General features: G+C 39.4%; 1 protein-coding gene across 3 annotated transcripts in view; it reads right to left on the bottom strand.

Annotated features, from left to right (window-relative positions):
* Positions 1 to 16,049, bottom strand: part of SMPX (small muscle protein X-linked) — a 93,336-nt gene that overhangs the window by 13,349 nt on the left and 63,938 nt on the right. The window contains exon 5 of one of the 3 annotated variants that reach the window (XM_020989902.2): positions 2,874 to 3,138. The exons of the other annotated variants lie outside the window; for them this stretch is intronic. The gene's annotated coding sequence lies outside the window, so the exon portion shown is untranslated. Of the gene's footprint in view, positions 1 to 2,873; positions 3,139 to 16,049 lie in introns of those variants that run through there. 3 annotated transcript variants of the gene reach the window in all.

The following is a 16,049-nucleotide window of genomic DNA, read 5'->3' as shown; positions in this document are numbered from 1 at the left end:
TGGGCAAGTCACTTAATCCCATTTGCCTCAATGAGTTGGAGAAGGCAATGGCAAACCACTCCAGTATCTTTGCCAAGAAAACCCCAAATGGGGGCACAAAGAGTCAGACACAACTGAATAACAAAAATGTCAGATGGTAAGTGTTCTAGATCCATCACTTCCATTTATTGGCTGCATGATCTTTTAAAAGTTAGTTCACCTTTCTGGCCCTCAGTGCATTTATCTGTTAGATGGGTCAAGGGGAGGCACTGGATGATCCTTAAGGTATTCTTAGGTGACTCTTCCACTAAGCTTCCTTTCAGAAATAGAAAGCTGAGATAAACTAAGTCGTCCCATGATTTAAAGTAGCCAGTCCAGATGGAATCTTACAGCCCCCGTCACTCTATGCTTCATATTGGTGTATGCTGTGTGGGGCTGCTAGGAACTTTCTCTGAGAGGAGTATCTGTAAACCACCCCCTACAGCTACAATAGAAGGGAAGAACATCCTATACAAGCACCCTGGTGTCCCTACAGTTCATGCCTCCGATCTCTCTTCCTGCTCCTCACCGATGTTGACTCCATGCCCCCGTGTAATGGAGTAAAGTACAGACCATGGACACCGCAGGATAGTATCACATCCTCTCTTGTTATTCTTTGTTGTTCAGTCACTTTCAGTCATGTCTGACTCTTTGGGTTTTCTTGACCAAGATCCTGGAGTGGTTGCCATTTTCTTCTCCAGCTCGTTTTACTGAGCTGAGGCAAACATGTTTCAGTGACTTTCCCAGGGTCACAAAGCTAGTAAGTGTCTGAGGCCAGATTTGAACTCACGAAGATGAATCTGACTCCAGACCCAGCACTCTATCCTCTGCGCCACCTAGTGGCTCCTCACATCCACTACATTTACCATATATAGTTACCAGTAATCTGCTTACTTACAAATAGCATGGACAATTTGGAATCATTATTTTCCCCAGCTATTCTGTAGCACAGAGAGCAATGAAAGGAATTTTGCTACCTCTTGCCCCTCCCAACCAATTCTTGACAGGTTCCCTTCACTGATATCATTCTATGACTACTATACTTTTTTTTATTAATTTATTTTGATTTATCAACAATCACTTCCATATGCTTTTGAGTTGAAAATTTTTCTCCCCCACCCTCCCCAAGACGGCGCACAATCTGATATAGGCTTTATATTCACATACCCATTAAACATATTTTCACATTAGTGAAGTTGTAAGTAAAAATTGAAACCAATAGGAGGAACCATCAGAAAGATGAAACAAAACTCAACAGAAGGTAAAAATAAGTGCTAGTGATTCGACTTCCATAGTTCTTTCTTTGGATGTGGACAGCATTTTCCATCCTGAGGCCTCTGGAAATGTCTTAGATCCTCGTAATGCTGAGAAGGGCTCAGTTTAACAATCTTAGTCATTGCATAAAGTGGTTGTTATTGTTACTACTATACTTTTTCAATGAACTTTAAGCAAAGAGATCATTTTCTTTTACTAGGTAGGACTCTCCCTTCCCCCTCCCCCAAAGACTTAGAGCAGTACCTAGGTTTAACAGTCATTTCACTTTAGAGAAATCTTCCTTCCTTTGTTGTAATCATAGGCATGTGTAGACTGTGGTCCAAGTATGCCATCCAATCCCATGGTAAGCATTGCCCTTGGCCTCCTCTGCTGCTGAGGAAAGGGTATGAAAGCACACCCAGGCAAACTTACTTCCTGCCCATGGCTGGAAGGAGATAGGATCTTTAGGTCTAGGCATGAAATTTAGCACTGTACTCGTAACTTTTCTCTTCTGTCCAACCAATATGAAGTTTTCAAACTTTTTGAGCATGTTTCTTATTGAATAAATTATTATAATTGTTACATTTATTATTATAAATTATATATACATTCTAATTATTATATGAGGAAACTTTCAGTTTCTTATTTATGTTCTAGAACATCAATTCTCAGCACACCCACCCTGAAACATACCCACAAGGACCATTCTTTCAAGGAAAGGCCTAGAAATGACTTGTGAAACTTGTCAGTTTCATGGAACCTAGTTGGAAAGCCACTAGACTAGTCATGTCAACAAGTGTTTATTAAGTACCTACATGCCAGGCACTATGTTAAGTACTGAGGATACAAGGAAAGGCAAAAAGAAAGTCACTGCCCTCAAGGTGTTCATAGTCTAATGGAGGAAACACTATGAAACCAACTATGTAAAAACAAGATACATACAGAAGATAAATTAGAGATAATCTCAGAGAAAAGGCACTGATATTGAAGATCAGGAAAAGCTTCTTAAAGATAGAGGGATTTGAATGAGACTTAAAGGAAGCCAAGGAAGCCTGGTGGGTAAAGATGAAGAGGGAGAGAATTCCAGGCATGGGGCATCCAGAGAAAATGACTGGAGTGTCACGTGGGAAAAATCAAAAAGGCCAATATCACTGGACTGCAGAAGAAGGGAGTGAGGTAGGAGAAAACTGGAAAGGTAAAGACTAGACCAAAACTCTAAATTCAAATACAATTGAAATAAAGACTTGGCCAAACTCCTAGTAACCAGCTAACAAGATAAAAGAAACAGACATGGGTTGTATTGATTTTTGACCCCTCACGTTCCACAATTTACCCACTGAATCATTCCTACAGCATTCTGCATTTCATTCTCATAGTATTTAGAGCTGGAAGGAACTTTAAGAGTAATATAATTTAATCCCCTCATTTTATAAACTGAGGCCCAGAGAGAAGTAAATTATCTGATTCAAGCAATTAATTAGTAAAACAATCTGGGTTCCTGAATCCCAGAAGATCTCTTTTTTCTACAGCACACTGCCTTCCTTAAAATGAACTGAAGTAAATATACCATACACAACAAATAGACAAATTCAATTCAACAATAAAGTGTTCAAATGTTTATTCCATTCCAAATATTTATTATGTGTCATCTTCTACAAAGCACATGGCATTGTATTTGTGGATACAAAGAAAAAATAAAATTGTACCTTCCCTCAAAGGGCTTAATTCTACTGTGGGGACATAATGTGTATAGAAATAAGAAAACAGGAAGAAATTAAAGGAGAAAGAAGAAATAACAATTGAGGGGATTAGAGAAGGCTGCAGAAGAATTGATAGCAAAACTGTCTTGATAAGAAGATGTGGATTCTGAAAGAGAAAAAAAAAAGGACTATTTTAAAACTACTGGGACCAAAATTTAACAATAATTTGAAGAACCAAGCAAATTTTACATCAACTGACTATCTGGCCCTTTATCGTCATCATGGAAGGTGGCTTCTGCAAATGCTCAGAGACAAGAGATAGATTGTCAAGCTAGTGGTTCAGTTTGGTGGGAATACAAAGTACATGAAAGTGAGTATTTTGAAGTGAGGCTGAAAAGGTAGGTAGGAGCCAAACTACGTAGGACATTAAATGCTAGGCTGAAGGATTTGTATTTTGTCCTAAAGGCAATGGAGAGCCACCAAAGGTTTTTTTTTTCTTTTTTGGTGAGGCAATCAGGGTTAAGTGACTTGCCCAAGGTCACACAGCTAGTAAATGTCATGTGTCTTAGGTCAGATTTGAACTCAGGTCTCCTGAATCCAAGGCCAGAGCTCTATTTACTGCGCCACCTAGCTAACCCCCTCAATTTCCAATTCTTTGCCACCACAAAAATAGCTACTATAAATATTTTTGCACATGTGGGTCCTTTTCCTGAAATGGGAGATCTTGAAAGTAAAGAGGCTATTGTCCTTCTCCAAGTGTGAAGTGATGATAGGCTGGATTAGGGTGATGGTTATGTAAATGAGAGAAGGGAAAGAAAGATACTAGAGATGCTGTGGAGGTAGAATCAACAGGACTTGATAACTGATTGAATATTGGGCAGGTGGAAGAAGGCAGAGGACATGATGAAGGATGACTCTAAAAGTATACTTAAGAAGGTGGTGGTAACTTCAACAACAACAAAAATACAAGAAAGAAAAAATTAGGAGAGGAGGAGTCATATGTGGACAAGAGGAGGGGAATCCACTTAGGACTTACTGAGCCTCATCGTAGACTTGTGGGGCTCAATGTGGTAGAAGGAGTATTTGTGCCTGCATAACTAGGGCATGCAGGTATACATGCTCAGCAGGCAGCTTGTAAAGCAAGCCTAGAGTTCAACAGAGAAGTGATATGTTGTTGTTCATTCATTTTCAGTTGTGTCTGACTCCTTGTGACTCCATCTGGGGTTTTCTTGATAAAGATGGTTTGCCATTTCCTTCTCCAGCTCATTTTGCAGATGAGGAAACTGAGGCACACAGGGTTAAATGACTTGCTGGGGTTATGAGTCTAGTAAGTGTCTGAGGCTAGATTTGAGCTCAGGAAAATGAGTCTTCCTAACTCCAAGCCTGGCGCTGTATGGAACACACATATAGATTGTTGTAAAAGGTAATGTACTTGCTGACTTTGGCTATCTGTCTGTCTACCTATCTATCTATGTCCCCTCCTCCCTCAGGATAAACAATCCAACATTTACATCAACACAGTTTTATGATCAATAAAATCAAACAAAATGGAGGAAAAAAGGATTGTAATACTTAACCCCAACATACCATTTCAGCTGAGAAAATCAAATACTGATTTTGTATTTTATATTTGATTCCATTCTATAATTGATTCTATTCTATAACTGCCTCAGCCATGTATCTTTGTCTCTGAGTTAAGTGCAGAAGCTCATGAGTCCAGAAAATCAGTTTTCTTCTCTGAGTTACGCTTCACAAGTTAAATTTCCCTATAAATCACTTTAATTGAAAGAAAACTATTATCTCTGTACTATTAGCTGCCCTTATACAATTAGAAGAAATTTGTTGTCCTTGAAGGGTGTAGGTGAATGCCAAGAAGTCTGGTCTGTTATCTCTGCACCATGACTGTCCTTCAAGAAAGGCTTGTGTTGTTGCTATTGCTGTGACACTAACTACCATGGAGGTAAACACCACCAATGAGCTTTCCATAGCAACCAAATGTAAAGAGAGGTTTTTGCTAGTCCTTAATTCCAGTCTTCCATCCAATCATATTGTTTTCCATCATCTATTACACTTCAGACTTTGTAAGCAATCATATTGTTTTCTTGTAATGAGTCCTGTTTTTTGTTTTCTTGTACTTCCCAAAACCAAACAAAGGCTGGTAAGCTCTACTCTGTGGTCTTTTAGCTGACTGAGGAGCTGCAAGAGCCGTTTCATTGTTAATTGCTCGCCTTACCAATAAATTGAACATGCTCAAAAATTCTGTGCCTCAGTTTACCTTAGTTTCATTTGTGACACAACATTAGGATTATAACTTAGGTGTGGGGGAGAGAATCCTGCTCCCCAGGCCATCAAAGCACCCTGGAGATCTCGTTTGGGTGTGTCAGGGAGAGATAAGGTAAGGCTAGCTGTTCTTCTATGCCCAAAGGGTAACCAAACTGTGCATACCTTTTGATCCAGCAATACCATTACTAGGTTTGCATCCCAAAGACATAAAAAAGGGAAAAGGACCCACATGTACAAAAATATTTGTACACCTCTTCTTGTGGTGGCAAAGAACTAGAAACTGAGGGAATACCCAACAATTGGGGAATGGCTGAACAAGTTATCATATAAAAATGTAATGGAATACTCTTGTGCTATAAGAAATGATGAGCAAGCAGATTTCTGAAAAACCTGGAAAGACTTACATGAACTGGTACTGAGTAAAGTGAGGAGAACCAGGAGAACATTGTACACAGTAACAGCCACATTGTGCAATGACTAATATTGATAAACTAAACCCTTCCCAGCAATACAAGGATCTGAGACATCTCCAAAGGCCTCGTGATGGAAAATGCTATCCACATCCAAAGAAAGAACCATGGAATTTGAATGTAGATCAAAGCACACTATTTGCTGTTTTTTTTTCTTCTGTTGAGTTTTGTTTCCTTTTTCTGGTGGTTCCTCCTATTGGTTCTAATTCTTATGACTGACTTTGATAGACTTAGCTCTTCTCAGCAATACAATGATCCAAGACAATTCCAAAAGACTCATAATGGGAAATTCTATTTACATCCAGCCAAAGAACTGTGGAGTCTGAATGCAGATCAAAGAATATTATTTTCACTTTGTTGTTTTTTCCCTTTTGTTCTGTTTCTTCCACAACATGACTAACATGGAAATATGTTTACATGATTTTACATGTATAACCTATATCAGACTGTTTGCTGTCTTGGGAAGGGGGGATGAAATGGAGGAAAGGAGAAAAAAATTTGAAACTCAAAATCTTACCAAAAAATGAATGTTGAATCTATCTTCATGTGTAATTGGAAATAAAATACTATTTACCAAAAAAAAGAAATGAAGAAAGAAAGAAAAAGACTAGCTGTTCTTTCCCAATCACCAGAAGAAAAAATATAATTATTCCCATTTTATAGATGAAGAAACTGAGATTCAAAGGGTTTAAGAGATTCACAATGCAAGTTTCCTGATTCCAAGTTTAGTGCTCTTTCACCTTCAGTCTGGCAAGGTCTGGTGATATTTCTGTGGGCTGAGAAATTTTTCCAATCTTTCTTTACAGCAGAATGTCGTGAGAGTTAGTCAAAAGCCCTTTGTCCACTCATAGAACTTAAGCAAGTCTTAAACACTCCCCAAACGACCCTTGTTCTGTCTCAGAGTCAAAGTTCATAGATTTTGGAGCTAGAAACAGTTTTATAGGATATAGAGTTTAATCTCTTTATTTTGAGATATGGAAACCGAGGGTCAAATGAGTAAAATTACTTTCCCAAGGTCATATAAATAGTAAATATCACGAATGGGATTTTTTATTGAAGAAAGTCATTTATCCAATTCAATAGCAAAACAGAAATCAGAGAAAGTAAACACAGGGGAATATATACCAGACAATACAGAGTGAAGGAGATCTCTCGTTACAAGCAAGGTAATTCAACTTAAGCAAGAGTGAGTTCCAAATGTAACCCAAGGAGCTTCCCAAAGTCTCTAGTGTAGCAAGCTGTGGACAGGGATGTGATGGAGATGCCCAGCTCCTTTCATATTGGCTTCTTCCCAGGATCTTTTCCTTCAGCAACCTGAAATGGGGTTAGATTTTAATCTGGATCCTCTGATTCTAAATGCAGTGTGCTCCCACCCCAATACAGAGATTCATAAAGGAATTCATAAAGTGAGAAGGAATCTTGGTGAATAGAGTCCAACCCTCTCAATGGCACTCATGAAATTAATAAAGGGTAAAGGCAGGGGTATGTTAGGGCCAACTCAAAAATGGGCTATAATTGTTAAATTTTTCAATGTGAACATTTATACCTCAGAAATCTGCAAATGCCACAAATCAAGGCTTGAATGATTGCTTTGTTGATTGTCTAGTTAGATCAGTGACATTAATCTCGAATGGAAACATCAGCCACTAAACCCCAAGCCATACGTAAACGCATGCAGGCTGCATATTGACTTAGAAAACCACATATTAACGTTATCTACGATCTACGGTACTTTTATTTATTTTGTTAAACATTTCTCAATTATATTTTAATCTTATTTGAACTATACTTGATAGAAGAGAGGACCGACTAGGGGAAGGGATATTCGGAATGCATGCCGTCTTGGGGTGGGGGGAGGGGTGGGATGGGGTGAAAATTTGGAACTCGAAAACTTGTGGAAGTGAATGTTGAAAACTAAAACTAAATAAATTTATTTAAAAAAATTAAAAAATAAGAACTATGCTTGAGAGTATGGCAAGTCAAGTCAGCCAGCCTGTGTTTGACACCTCTGGTGGTCCTGTTGCTGTTGTTTGTCCATTCTTGAAGAGAACCAATGACATCATGAAGATGAGTCTTGACTTTCATGTGAACTGGGTGTAGGTGAGGCAGAGCTGCCCGGAGTCATCAAAGTAGCTAGACAAAAGTCAAGATGACCAACTGATGGCCTGGGATGCAATAGGTGATGTTGGCTTTCTAAATTAAGATCTTTCCCAGGGCTCAGTTTTCTGAGGCAACACCCATCCACTAACTAAGGGCCAGGTAAGAAATGAGACAAAAGATGGCCCGATTTACCACCACAATAATATTGATCTGGGAAGAGTGCAGACTGAAAAAAGTGGTGGAGAAAATGTTAATAATTCAGTTAAGGGAATATTTTTTCCTTCTAGAGAGAATGTTTTTAAGTAGTTACTGGCTTGGGTTCAGATTTTAAATTCATGCCAGAAGAAAAGCCCTGTTGGCCCTACAAACTATCAATTAATAAAAGGTGCGCCTGGACTTCCAGGAAATCTGGACAAGATCGTATTGAATTCTTACCCAACATTCTACAGTGCTTTGGGACCTCCGGGAAATTAGTTTTAAATCAAGTGGAGACACAAAATTTCTTTCCTGGTGTCTTAATTGATTGATGTATATGAAAAAAATGGGATTTTTGAGGGAGGAATCATAACAGATCTAGAGCTGGAAAATATCTAAGAGGTCATATAGTCTATGCTCTTCATTTTGCAGAAAAGGAAACTAAAGTCCAAGGAAGTCTTTAAAAATGGCTTGTCCAGGGGCAGCTAGGTGGCTCCGTGGATAGAGCACCGGCCCTAGAGTCAGGAGGACCTGAGTTCAAATCCAGTCTCAGACACATTACACTTACTAGCTGTGTGACTCTGGGCAAGTCATTTAACCCCAATTGCCTCACCCCCCCCCAAAAAATGGCTTGTCCAAAGTCACCTAGGTAAATATCTAACTGTTTTTGTTCTTCTACATATAAAGCTTACTAATAGTGGTCACACAACACCCAGCATAATGACTTGAACATAGCAAGTGCATAACAAATATTTGGTTAATTGGATTAATTTGAAAAACATTTCTGCCTACTCAGAGAAAGAAGTAGTCTATTCTCTTTCCACCAAGAAAACGAGACATGGAGGAAGTTGTGCTTTCTGACTGATTGTGCTGATCAGAGCAAAAGGCCTTATTGTTCTTCACTTAATAGAAAGGCTACCTCTGATACCCAAGAGGTCTCTTCCCAGGCTCCTTCTCTCAGCTGAATCCTGCTTCAAACATGACCCTGAACAGAAAGGAGGCAGTGAAATCATTTTATTGTTTTGGCAATTCGTGCTTAAAAGCCTGTTTGGCTTGAGGTAGTGAATCTTTCAGGAAGTGACTCCAGTCTGGGTGGTTCTAGTTTATTTGAGGTTACAGAAGCCTGAAGTCTACAGGAGGGATTTGCTCTTGCTCAATTTCACTTTCACTGCTGCCTTCAGGTTTTTCTAAGGGATCAAGAGAGCCACAAACATCAGGGGGATGGAGAGGAGTAGAATAGTAATGGATCTGAATTCGTCTGGATAGAATCGATTTTAGCCTCAGCAACAACGTAACAGGATTATGGGAGCTGGCATTTATACAGGGTTTAAGGTTTGCCAAGGGTCATACCTGTATCATCTCATTTGAGCCTCATAACAACCCGGTGAGGCTGGTGCTATCATTTTCCCCATTTTAAAGTGAGAAAACTGAGGCTGAGAAAGATTTAGTGACTATGTCACCTAGCTGCCTGTGTATATGGACACAAGTCAAATGAAGTAAACAAGCGTTTATTAAGTACCTACTATGTGCCCGGCCCTATGCTGGGGATACAAAGAAAGGACAAAAAAAATTAGCTTCTGCTTTCAAGGAACTCAAGGTCTAATGGAGGAAGACAACATGCAAACAACTAGGTGAGATTTTAGCTGAGATTTAAAGGAAGCCAGGGAAACCAGGAAACAGCAATGAGGAAGAAGAGAATTCTAGTACACACAGTATCTGCCTAGTGCTATTTGAAAGGAGCCCATTTTCAGGTCTTTTTGAAGTTCAGTTATACTCCTACTGTCTCAGTTGCTTGGAGGAATGTAAGTACAGAAGTAACCCAGCCAGCAGTTTTTCTCCAGGGGTAGGGAACCTGAAATAAATTTCTAGTCCTATTTCCTCATGAGTGAAATAAGGGAGTTGCATCCCCTAATCAGCTCTAATGTGTTGTGATTCAATCCAGACCACTTAGCCCTTTCCCAGTCCCACATCCCACGTCCCACCCCAGATCACGGTTGCCCCACAGCATTTGGTTCATCATTGGATCACCATAGAGAGGTATATTAGTATATCTGTAGCAAGGCTTTCACTCTTAACAGAAATCCTCAGTTGATTTTTCACAGTCTAAACTTTCACTCAGGTGTCTTTCTCATATAATAAAAAGTGTTTTGTATACATAGTTAAAGATAAAACATTTCCAGGGTAGAACTATTTAAGTCCAGTTAATGTGGGAAAGTGCTAAGTGAGATGGTTCTGCTCAGGCCATTCTTACTAGGCTATCTCATTAGGTGCAGAGTTAAGTCTGAGCATGACTTATTAGGACAACAATCAAAAGAAAAAAAAAGATGTCTTGAGGTAGTTATTGCATTAAGAGAATAAGGCAAATAGTATACACATGGTGTCCCAAAAGTCTTAATGCAGTTTTAAGCTATTAAAATCATACTAAGACTTTCGGGACACCGTGCATTTTGTGCAGGGAGGGACTTTAAAGGTCATCTGTTCCAACCACCTCTTTTTACAGATGAGCAAACTGAGATCCAGGGACATCATAGAGCTGTAGCTAGAAGAGACCTAAGAGGTTTTCTGGTCCAATTCCTTCATTTTACAGATGAGGAACTCGAGGCCCCTGGAAGTTAAATGACTTGCCCAAAGTCACAGGCCACAATTATCAAAAGTGAAATTTGAACTCAGGCCCTCTGACTCCACAGCATAGTATACTGTGCCATGATGCCTCTTAGCTTCTTACCTGACAGTTACGAGACCCTGAATGACTTAAAACTTTCATTTACATTGGGAATCATCTAATCCTCAAGATGTTTGATAATTTAGCATTCTGCAGTTGCCTGAACTTAGGGGTACTCTAGTTAGAATAGAATTGAACTTTCTCCCTGGAGAACCAAACTGTGTAATTCTCACTTACCAGGAAATCTGCCTTGTTCCTCATGTCATAATATTTGAGAGCAAATGCAAGGCCTATCTCTTCTTCAAAACTTACTTCTAATCAATCAATCAGACGCCTTGCCATTCCAAAGTCCTAGTTCCTCTTTAATTTGAACAGAGAGAAAACACAGCTTCTCTTTTTAGCTCCAGACCCACTCTGTTGAAATTCAAAGTAATTATGCTAGAATAAAGTTCACAGAACCCAATCTTTTGTTTATACACCTGTCTGAAACTAAGCAAAGAGCTGTCTCAGAAATACTGTGACTGAGATTGTGGAAGTGATTCCGCTGACTCCTCATCAAATATTGAGCACCTAGAGTTCATGGCATAGTACCTAATACTCCTCTGGATTAAGTTTTAACACAACTTGTAGGAAAACACAGGTGTTTTCACAAATATTATTTCTATTTAAGCCTCAACCATTCATTCAGTAACTATTTATTAACCTCTTAATATGAAGCTTACAGTTTAGGAAGGGGATATCAAGCAAGCCAGTCTATGAAACAGCCAGGCCCTGTGAGAGAGAAGGGCAGTCTGTGCCAGGCAAGTCAAAACGAACTCACCACTACCTTGCACTACACCAAAGTCTGATTCCAAGTCTTGTGAATAGCAATATCTCCCAAACCATAGAATCTGCTCCCCTTCCTCCCATAGCCATTATTAAGGGGAGAAATCATTGTGGACAAGGTTACCACCTTCTTCATCACCACCACCAGCAACTGCTAACCAATGACCAAATCTTTGCCAAGAAAACCCCAAAGGAAGAGTTGGACACGACTACAAAGACTGAGGCACATAAGCATAGCAGCCTTGGGAGTGGCTACACGTATGACCCCACCCCTCTCCCAGACTACCAATCCCACTTCTAGCCCTTCCCTCACAGGCATCATCCAGAGAAGTAGCTACTGTGGAGGAGCCAGCCATCCCCACCAACTGCCAACCAATTGTCGCTCGTGGGGCAGACAAAGCAACCTATCTGAAGAAGCAAAGCACCCTGAGGGAGGGACAGAAGGCAGCACGTGCTGCCCATCACCACCTAGACCACCACATCCCCTTGGGCCCTGACGGAGACAGTTCAGGACCTTGAACCTGAGGGCCTTAGGAATATCAATGCTTCCAGCCCCACATCTGCTGCAGTCATCCTGAGTGCAGCTAGGTGGCTCAGTGGATCGAGTGCTGGTCTGGAGTCAGGAAGACCTGAGTTCAAATCTAACCTCAGATATTTATTAGTTGTATAACCCTGAGCAAGTCACTTAACCTCGTTTGCCTCAGTTTCCTCATCTATAAAATGAGCTGGAGAAGGAAATGGCAAACCACTCCAGTATCTTTGCCAAGAAAACCCCAAATGGGGTCACAAAGAATGGGACACAACTAAAAACACTCAACAACTGTTCCTGCAAGTGATACATTCACAGCTACTAAAGACCCAGAAAAAAAAGTTCTTGCCATCAAAGTCCTTAGTACTTTCAGGTGGTTCAGCATCAGAAACCAATGTCACTTTATCCATGGAAACAACATGAAGAGAAGAGGCATTGTCATCTGCTTTGAACCATGGAATTTTTCCATCTGATTTGCAGCTGAATCCTTCCACATGGGCAACACCTTGAGAACGGGGTCTGACTTACTTTTCTGCTTGTACCTCCAACATTTAGAATAGTGTTTTACACACAGGAAGTACATAATAAATGCTTTATCCTTTCACAGGACACAGACACAAATGTGAAATAATAGAAAAGAAACATGAACAGAGATATAACTAAGGCAGGGCAACTGGAGTTTTATTTCATGGCATCAAAATTTAGAAAGTACTGAAAACACCTGCTATTAAGTTATGTGACTATTAGAAATTGGGAGTCAACACTGATTAGATGCCTCTACACCTTAATGTGAAGCCCCTTTTGGCTTTTGAAATTGGGGTAAGAGGGTCGGGATTAAAATTAGCAGGCATGAAAGTGGGAAACTAATTGGATCATTTAAATCAGATTTCTTAGGTGATTAAAAAACACATACACAATGTACAACTAGATTGCAATTTCCTTGAGGACGCGGAATGTGTTAATTTCCATTTTGTATCCCCATAACTAGCACTGTGCCTGGCACAAAATCGGTACCTTATGAATATTTATTAAATTGAATTGAATCTGTAATAACATTTGGAGGATATAAATGGGGCTAAAACTGATAGTAAACATTCCTAGACTGTTTATAGGATGGCAGAGAAAAATCAGAAAGTCTCAAAATGCAGGCTTGGTGTGCTTGGGAGAACGGGTACCCCTAGACAGGAAGATTTTACAAATAGTGTCATTCTGGTAACATGCCAACATGGTCCATTACCTCTATTGCCCTTATCCAAGGTTCAAAATTCCCTATGAATCACTTAGTAGCCAGATCATACAGTGGGTATCTCCATGCTCTTTTGAGTATTATCTACCAAACCAAAGGATAGTGCTCCTGATGTGTGGATCAACTCATATTTTCAGGGTAGGTCACACTGAGATGCCTCCTGGACTCCATTGTTATTTGTGACACAATATTACATTCCCTCCTGAATTTTCTAGTACATGCAAATTAATCTTTCTTTTTTTGCATTTCCTTTCCTTTATCTTTCAAGAACTCTTCCTGGCCACTTGCAGAATTTGTTGTTTTTCATTGAATTGTTCAATTTAACCACCATGTGTCTTTGGAGTTTGCTGCCTTGAGTTTTGGGTTTATTTATTTATTCGTTTGTTTTTTCTGGAGGCAATCTACTCATTCTTTCAATGGGTATTTCATTTCCAGTTTTCAAAAGTTTTGGGAAGTTTTCTTGCGTTATTTTTTTGCCTTATGGTGTTCAGGTTTTATGACTTGTAATGTTCTTCTGGGAGACTCATGATCCTTAGGCTGTCTCTACATAACCTGTCTTTGAGATCAGTGTGTTTTGTTTGAATACAGAGCATGTTTTCTTTAAATATTATTGCTTTTCACTTCTCTTTTTCTAGATTATACTTTTCCGTGTATCTGTATTCCCAATCAATTGCCCTCACTTTCATTTCTATGGTGAGAGTTACCATTGCAGATTCAAGTTTTTCTATTCTGCCAATTATTGCTGTGGAGACCATAAATTATGCTCTCGTGATTATCATTTCTCTTTCAAAAACACTCAGAAGCAACGTGTTGTGGTTCATATTCTTCCCAAATTCCACAGGGTCCTCTGTCTCTTCAAGCGCTGAGTCATTTTCCTTTTGCAGTATTTATATGTGTTGATTTATCTGCTTATGCTCAAAGTTTTTGAGTGTTCTTCCTTCTGAGATCTTTGGTAATATCAGTCTTTTTCTCCTTATTTTCCCTTTTTGTTCACTTTCTGACTCCCTCCCCTTTGATGATGGTTTCTCTGAGGGCTGGATCTCAAAGTGTCTGAAGACTGAGATGATTTCTGTCATTTCAAGTTTGGATCTCTGAGGCTCTGAGAGAAGGGAGTCAGGTAGGGAGGTTGAATTCTACTTCAAGCCCAGACATATGTCCTACACCTTTCCCTCTGTTCTTCTGCCCTCCTGTAGACATCTTTTGAAGCACTCTGTACTGCCACAATGCTGACTGTTCAGGCCTCAGCAAATTTATGCAGTTTGGAGCTCAGATCTTGATGGCACTGGAAAGATGGAGGGGAATCAGGGTGCAAGGTTATATTTTGTTACAAGATGGTAGGTCTGGTATGCTGGTTCAGCTTTGCTGCCAGTAGCATGGTGGGGAGTATGGTAGGGAGTGTTGAGTGACTACAAGGTAGGCATTAATTCATGAGATTTTTTTAACCTTATTTTGGGTTCTTGACATTGTGGACCATGAAGACTGTTGAAAGTGCTTTATTTTTTGGTACAAAATTTTTGTTTTGGAGAGATATGAAAAGTTGTGAGCATCAGAAAAAATGTCTAGGCCTCCATCTTGTTTGGCCATGTGAGCCTAGCATGTCTACTTAATCAGTAAATAAATAAGGTCAGTTAGAGCCACATTAGTTATTTTTCTGTAATCACGATCAAAGAATTAGGTTTTCTTTTTCATTCACTAAGAAATCATAGGTGTAGTGGGGTTTGTTTACCTTCTCTACCAAAGCACCATAGCTGCTTACAATCAGTCCTCTTGTTGGGAACCTATTGCAGACAATGGGTCCTAATATTCAGTTTAAGAAGAATTATGCCTAGTGTTACTTATGTGAATTTAACTAGATTCAGTCAATAATAATTTTTCCAATTAGCTTCCACTTTGGAAAGTAGAACATATTCAACTACACAGGAAAAATATCAAGCTACTTCTTTCTTGGGAAAGTCACTTGGACTCTCAGTGTCTCAACTTCTTCACTTATCAAATGAAAATAAAAATTCCTGTTTCATCTATATCACAAGGGGTTTTGGAAGATCAAATGAAATAGTGGATTTAAAAGTATAAAACACATAAGGCATGGTCATTATATTTCTTAAAGTGACAATTTAGCTTGTGGTTTAAAAGCCACAACAAACAAGTGTCTTTTCATTGATAGGCACATGACAAGATTGCAGATGCCTGCTTTGTTCTTTGCTTGATGTTCCTATCACTTAAGGAACAGTGCCTGGCATATGGTGGGTGCTTAATAAATGTTTATTAACTTGAATTGAAATGTCAGAATCTGTAAAAGTGGGATTAAAATGATGCTTTCTAAAGTAATAATACTTGGAAAGAGGATTTGAGCGAGGCTAATGACATGACAAAACACAAAAACCAGGGTACTTCTGAGCTGTGTGTGTGTGTGTGTGTGTGTGTGTGTGTGTGTGTGTGTGTGTGTGAATGTCAAAGTGTACAGAGACATTTCATCTTGTGATGCTGTTGGACAGAATTGAAACTCTGGCAGTCAAGGCAACAAAAAAAGCTAAACTGAGCCCTGTGCAGAGTGTTTTGATCTATTTCTACTTACAAGTTGTGGAAAAGAAGGAACTTAATTTTTTTTCTCATGCAGGAGTTACAGAAGAATATAAAAACTCAGAAGGAGTTGCTGGTCAAAAATACAAGGAAAAGGGGGAGGGGGTTGGGTGGAAAGAAATACCTCGAAATTTTCAAAACAAACCAAAAAGGCTTTGAAACAAAGTGGTTATAATTTTATCTTCTC

This window comes from Phascolarctos cinereus, unplaced genomic scaffold (assembly GCF_003287225.1).
Source record: "Phascolarctos cinereus isolate Bilbo 61053 unplaced genomic scaffold, phaCin_HiC Scaffold_726;HRSCAF=1367, whole genome shotgun sequence".
In the NCBI taxonomy this organism is placed as follows: Eukaryota; Metazoa; Chordata; class Mammalia; order Diprotodontia; family Phascolarctidae; genus Phascolarctos; species Phascolarctos cinereus.
This window is presented reverse-complemented; position numbering and strand designations above follow the sequence as displayed.